At 32.0% G+C, this 7796-nt stretch overlaps 1 protein-coding gene across 1 annotated transcript in view; it reads left to right on the top strand.

Annotated features, from left to right (window-relative positions):
- Positions 1–2427: 2427 nt before the first annotated feature.
- LOC145277612 (uncharacterized) overlaps positions 2428–7796 on the top strand; it is a 130765-nt gene continuing 125396 nt past the window's right edge. Inside the window, exon 1 of the mRNA XM_080129143.1 lies at positions 2428–2549. The gene's annotated coding sequence lies outside the window, so the exon portion shown is untranslated. The remainder of the gene's footprint in view (positions 2550–7796) is intronic.

Genomic DNA, 7796 nt, shown 5'->3' with positions numbered 1-7796 from the left:
AGAAGCGAGACGATCACTTTTAAAATTAATATGTGAAGCTTTGAATTCTTGATGATGGAAATCACGGCCGGTCGTGCGAAGAATTAACTCAACTGTATTTTTGTAGAACGTCGTCTTGTGTTTGTGATTCCTATAAAAAGGTAAATTGTATTGTTATTATATGTCTGTGTTATAAAATGTCGTGACATCAACATCATCATGTCTACACAATGTCTGAACAGTGAACACTGTCTCCTCACTCCAAGAGCTTCTTCCCCTTCTTCTTCCATAAACACAATTAAGGAATGAACATTTAATATATAGGAGTCGTTATAAACGAACAATCTCTCTCTCTGAGTGCTTCAACATCCCTCTCTGTAATAAGACAAACTCTCACGAAGACTCGTATCTTTACTAATAAGAACTCACGTAACATACGCACAAGTGGTAAATTCGTCTAATAATAACTATATTACACATACATAATTTGGTGCCGTGTGAACAATCTCTCTTACAATAAAATGAACAATCTCTCTCTCTGAGTCATTCAACATCCCTCTTAATAAATCTCTCTAAGATAAACACTCTCTCTAAGATACAACAAGCCATATAATAAGACTCTCTCTCAAGACAAACACTCTAAAAAGTCTCTCACAACAACATCTCTTTATCTCTAAGACTCTCTTTTAATGAACCCCCTATATATAATTTATATATAATTTGGTGCCGTAAATGACCACACCACCCAGCAAGGGTGGGTTTAAAAAAAAAAGAACTTCGGTTACCACGAAAAAAAAAATTAAAAACACAACGTTTTAACAGGGTCCAACATAATTTAAAAAATAAATAAATAAATAATACCACGAAAAAAAAATTACACGATCACAGAAATGCGAAAAAAAAAGAACAAAAACAAATTTGAACACACACGCACACAGAGAACAAACGATACAAGAAATATTAAAAACAAAAAAGAAAAGGCCGATATGCCGTAAAAGAAATCCGTAATAATGAATAAATGGTAGTAAACACAAGTCATCGTGCATAATTCATTGAAATGAATTCTTTTGTTTATGTAAGCACATACACACAACAAAATAAATGTGTGTCAGAAAATGTGTTGCAGGTCAAAGCAGCTTGGTTTAAAAATCAAGTGTCAATCATGTAGCAATGTGTCAAAGTCCGATGTACGTTTAAAAACTTGTATTATTAAAAAATAAATAAATAAATAAAATAAAATACACTATAGAAAAAAGAAAGATGCAGAATGAAATCAAATTTATGCACTGTAATAATCGTCAACTTGTGAATTAACTGCTGATGAATGATACCAAATGAAGTAATCTTTTTTCAGCAAACAGCTAACAAGAGAGAGGATCGCCAACCTACCGCATCCAGCATCCGGCCCGCAGTGTCATATAAGCCTGTTATCATAGAAGTAGCTGTGACTGTGCCATTGAACTACTGTGGGTATTCGAATCGAACCACCAAGGACTACACTTGTAACCGGTGAACACTACGGTCTTCCTCATGTTATATCTGAGCTAAGGGACACCGGGTCTTTGCACCAAGTTATAAATAGACAGCATTCTCTGTCTGTGTTTTTGTGCCGTGGAACAACTTGCCAAAGAAGGTTGTGACGATGACTACCATATTCAGGTTTAAAGCAGCCACTGATACGCCGATATCTATTGCTATAAAAAAAGCTTCATCACAAGATTCACTTATCGTATGCAATATTTCAGTTAGCACTTATGATTAACATATATTCCAATTCTATATACACAAGCCACACTCAAAAACAATTTAGAAAAAATTACACTTTCATACAAACACCGGCTCCCAGAGACATATTTACAGAAAAGCAAAAATTCTAGTCATGTGACCCTGCTTCCAATTACATCCGCACTACGAAACTGCTTCATCCGCCATACTCTGTAGACCTTTCACCTACCGACTACCACTTTTTCAAGCATCTTGGCAACGTTCTGCATGAGAAATGCTTCAAAAACCTAAGCGATATCAAAAACGCCTTCAGCGACTTCATCGCCACAAGAACACAAGATTTTTACGTTACTGGCATAATACACTTGTTTTGCATTGGTAACCTCTTCTTCTTCTTCTTCTTCTTCTTCATCTTCTTCTTCAGCAGCAGCAAAAAAAAAAAAAAAAACAAGAATTCTGGCTTTGTTACAGAAAAAAATATTTTTGATTTTTGATTCGGTCCCGAAATTGCATTTGTCTTGCTCTGTTATGCACTCTCCAAATGTTCCAACTGAAAACCAAAAAAGTTGCCCCTATGCACTAGTACACAAGTGTCTAATTCAGTTTTTGAAGTCGTCATTCATTATTAACGTCTACACTGAGTAACAGATCTTGCTTTCTAAAATCACTTGCATGAAATCACTTCAACTGTGACCAGATTTCAGTTAGTTTACGACGATCGTGTTTATTCTTGTTTATCACGTGAACATCGACAAAAACAACCAACCAGGATTCAATGATTTACTACGCTTTTGTCATGCTGTATTTATTTTTTATTATCATCATCTCAGTATACATCCACGAAGGTAAGTAACTGAATTAATGACTGCTACAAGAAGGTAGGTCTCAGCAGAGTGTCTGTGTGATGTGTCTACCTATTTATGTACTTACATTGATCATCCATCTATCCATACAATTTTACATACATACATACATACATACATATATGCATATATACATTGATACATATATATATATATATATATATATATATATATATGATGATTGTAACGTCTTGTCAGACGAGTGCCACTCCCTCAGGCACTGAAAGTTCATGAGCCCAAAAATGACATATAGTCCTGCCGGCGAATTCACATGCTCATGCAGACATGACACTAAAGACGGTCATTGGTATACATACATATATATACACGCACGCACACATACATATGTACACATATCACACACATATATACATGCATACATACACAATACACATTATGCATACATACATATGCATACACATATGCAAACACACACAAGACGGTCATTGGTATACATACATATAAATATATACATGCATACATACATACATAAATACATACATGTCTATAAGCATACGCTCATATATACCCATATACATACACAATGCATAATACACAAACATACATATACATACCCACATGCATGCATACACATATACATGCATATACATCCACATATACAAACACATATACAAGTATATACACACATATACTTACACATACACATACGTACACATATGCACATATATATATACATACACTTAACTACATATACATACACATACATATATATGCATTCATACACACATACATGCACATATACACATACATATACATACACACATGCATACATACACATATATGCATATACACACATACATGCATACAAACATATATAAATGTATATACATACACACGCAAACATATATACACACAGAAACATATACATACATATACACATAGATATATGTACATATAAACACATATGAACATATATAAATATACACACACATACATATATAAATATACATACACATATAAATACATAGATACATATAATGATGGCAGATAAATTGTTACATGCATCCAGCATTTCAGGCGTACACACGTACAGCTTTTTTATCGCCACAGGACCTTTTCTTTTTTTTTTTTTCTTTTTTTTTATAGACAAATGCCTGAGGGAGTATCTATACAAAGATGATGTTACAGAGGTTTAGCTTTGTATGACAGCTAAATCTCTCTCTCGGTTCAAAATGTTGACATCCAGCAATTTATATATATATATATATATATATATATATATATATATATATATATATATATATATATATATATATATACATTCATACATACATACATCCATGCATACATACATATATATATATATATATATATATATATATATATATATATATATATATATATACAATAATATGTACATTCATACATATATATATACATTTATCATACATATATATATACATTCATACATACATTCATATATACATACATTCATATATACATTCACACATACATACACACACACACATACATACCTATCTATCTATCTATCTATCTATCTGCTACTAAAAATCTGTAGGCATTGATTTTAAGTAAGAGATTTACTTATTATTGAACTAAATCTGAGTAAATCAACGTTTGTTTCTCTATATATATTAAAAAAAAATTGTTTTATTTCCCTAGTTATATTAATCACGCAAGATGCATGGTAAAACATTATTTATATAACTAGTATTATATTTTGAAATTTTTAGATTAGATTGATAATCATAGTTGGAAAGGAAGTTTTACACACACACACACACACACACATACACACACACACACATATATATATGTGTGTGTACATGTTTATATATGCATATATATATATATATATATATATATATATATATATATATATATATAGGCGAATGAACCCTTTTTCGGGGTCAACGGCCAACTAGCACCATGTGTATGTATGTGTTTGTTGGGGTGGAGAGGGCTCCCATAAGACGTGGTGAAGGTAACCTTTCTAGGAGAAGCAAATCTCTGATTAAAAAAGCATAAAGCGGGAGACCAGTACCCGCATTTAGCTGGTCTGCAGTTTAACTTGTTACTGGCGATCTTGCGCTTGCTTTTTGCTGGATCTCAACATTTTGAACCGTCGTGTAAAGCTAAGACTCTGTAACATCATCTGTGTATAAATACTCCCTCAGGCATTTGTCTATTAAAATGGTCCTGTCCTGTGGTGATGAGAGTCATTTTTGGGCTCATGGACTTTAAGTGTCTGAGGGAGTGGCACTCGTCTGACAAGACGTTGCAATCATTATATATATATGTATGTGTGTGCGTGTGTGTGTGTGTGTGTGTGTGTGTATTTATGTATATTATATATATATATATATATATATATATATATATATATACAAGCACTTGTGCCCCCACGACGTGAACACCCTCGATAGACCCGACAGGCTGCAAAATCCCACTCCCATACTGTAGAGATCCCTAGATGTAAAAGATCTTTCTACTCCAGTAGTTTCTTCCCCAGAACCGCTAGACTTTGGAATTCCATTCTAGGTCACTGCTTCCCCAACTGTACTAACGTGCAGAAGTTCAAGCGCAACGTGAACCAACATCTTGCTGCCCAAATCCCTACATAGTACCCCAGTAGTTGTTGCCCCTGATAGTAGCCCCCTACACCAAAGTGGCAATGTGCCTTGTTTGGGGTGAAAATGTAATAATATATATATATATATATATATATATATATATATATATATATATATATATATATATATATATATATATATATATGTGTGTAGTAGTGATGGGACGAGTTAAAACATTGAATCCCATACAATGATCAATTCTGTTCTAAATTCTCAAGTACAGATTCCGATGAGGGTTGGCAGAAAACTTTACAAACGAAACAAAAAAAAAAAAAAAAAAAAGTAAATAATTCAAATATATAACAAATAAATGTTATCAAAGGCAAAATAAGTTACTCTTCTACCTACCTGGATAAGTTTTGTGTTTTTAACGTATTTTAAACCTTTTATTTGATTCGAAAAACAAGTAGTGCCGAGTTGGTAAGTAAAACTGACAACATAGTTTGCCGTCTTCGGAGGGTTAGGGTTAGGGTTAGGGTCAATAATGGTGCAAAAGTGCCAACATAAACAAAATATGGCCCCAATAATTTTTTAGGGCAATATTTTGATTTTTTTTTTTTTTATTCTTTCGGTGCTTGTTAAGATAGAGTCGACATATCGATTTTTCTTAACATGCGCTTCTAAGCCAAAAACAACAATACTTAATTAATTGTCATGTCGAAAATAGTAATATATCCAAAAATTACGAAAATTCATCGAGTAGAACAACTACTATTGTATTTTTATCATATAAAAAAGTCCATGTTTGTTGCATAAAATAGTATGTCAGTCATTAAACGGAGATAAGTATGCCTGCTGTATTCGCGATCTTTAAGGGGTTCACATCTACGGAAAATGCAGTTTCCTCCAACTTTCTGTAAAAATTACATTTCTACTCGATGAATTTTCGTAATTTTTGGATATATTACAATTTTCGACATGGCAATTAAGTAAGTATTGTTGTTTTTACTTAAAACCGCATATTAAAAAAAATCGATGTGTCGACTTCTATCTTAAGCACCTTTTTTTTCTTTAATTTTAAATTTCAAAATAAACGTCATTTTCCGAGTCAATATTTATTTCCCTCTGATACCATAAGGCAAATTGAATCAATGAATCACCTCATCGATTCAAGCCTTCGATTTATTCACCATTATTACAATTATTTTTGATCTAATGAAATTATAATTATTAATTTTTTAATTAAATTAGTAGAGTGTTCAGTTCGAGTAAAGAACGTACGTAAGCGAGAGCTTTCAAATTAGCTAACACCCTTTACTTTCGAAAACCGGAACGTAAATATACTCAATCGCCATAGTATTTTTCTAGGCACCGCCAAAATTTGGGGGGGGGGGGGGGGGCAGGTCAGTACTTTTTGACGGACCGTCTTTTTAAAAATCTACCAAAAATCAGGTAATTATCCGATCAATACGAAATTTTCAGCGATTATTAGGAGAAGAATGAACTTTATAACAGTGTACTTATTTTTCATAAACGATATTTATATATATATATTTTTTTGCTTACAAATCCCCCCTTGTTTTGAAGTGGGAACAAATATGCTTAAAATAATCATCTGAAACTGAACAAAACATATTGTGTTGTTGTAAGGGACAGAATTATAGATTAAAAAAAAAAAAAAAAATGTTTGCATACCTTATTTTGACGTCTGAATATCAGAACTTCGATTGTGTTTAATTATCCCGCTTTTGAGTTTTGAAGTATGAAATTCGGTGAATATGTTAAGTAAAATAATTAATTTAAGTTAAGCAAAACAAAAACAAAAAATTTTTAATATTTATACGAAAAAAGCCATTTTAAAATTTTTGATAAATAAATTAACAATTTTTTTTTAGCGAGCCGAATAATGCATGACCATTATTAAACAGGACATGCTTTGAATAATCGATACAAAAAAAAATTCGATAAATGTTGTGCCCTTTGTGTTAAAAATAGCATCATTTTTTTCGATCCCGTTTGAAAACGTTTGCCGCCTTTCGACTACGGTGGACCAAACGCGCTGAAATAATTTTTTTTATTCTGCTTTAAATTGCCCCCCCCCCACCATTTTGGGGAGTCTGGCCCCCACACACATACACATTAAAAACCAAACTCATACAAATGGTCACCCATCTGGTACTGGCCAGCCTCAGCTTAATAATACATTGAAATTTTCGTCACTGAAAAATAAGTTTTTTTGGCCTGTTTGGTCTTCCATAGTTTTCTTCTTATAAACCGCAAACGTAAACAGAGTCGATCTCGACTCTACATGGACGCGAAATATTTGGTTACCTATATGAATAAGTGGAATTATTTGAAATTCAGGTACTTATATTATAATATTTTTGCATATTCTCTTAGAAAATCATCCTAAATCTTAGTTAGACAATAAATAAATAAATTAATTATTTCAAAAACCTTTTTTTTTAATATTTAAGTACGTTTTTTGTGCAAGACAAAAAATGTCAATTGTTAACTTTTGGGGAAAATTTAACATTTAAAATTTAATTAAAAATAGTAGAAAAAGTTTTACATTATTCTGTTTTCTATATGATAAAATTCAGGGTTTTATCTTTCTGGAAAAAAAAAGTTACTCAGAAATAATGGATTTTAATAAATGTAATTTAGTTTTAAA

This window comes from Euprymna scolopes, chromosome 6 (assembly GCF_053919585.1).
Source record: "Euprymna scolopes isolate OS-2025 chromosome 6, ASM5391958v1, whole genome shotgun sequence".
Taxonomy (NCBI): domain Eukaryota; kingdom Metazoa; phylum Mollusca; class Cephalopoda; order Sepiida; family Sepiolidae; genus Euprymna; species Euprymna scolopes.
The sequence above is the reverse complement of the archived record's forward strand: the minus strand, read 5'-3'. Positions and strand labels throughout refer to the sequence as shown.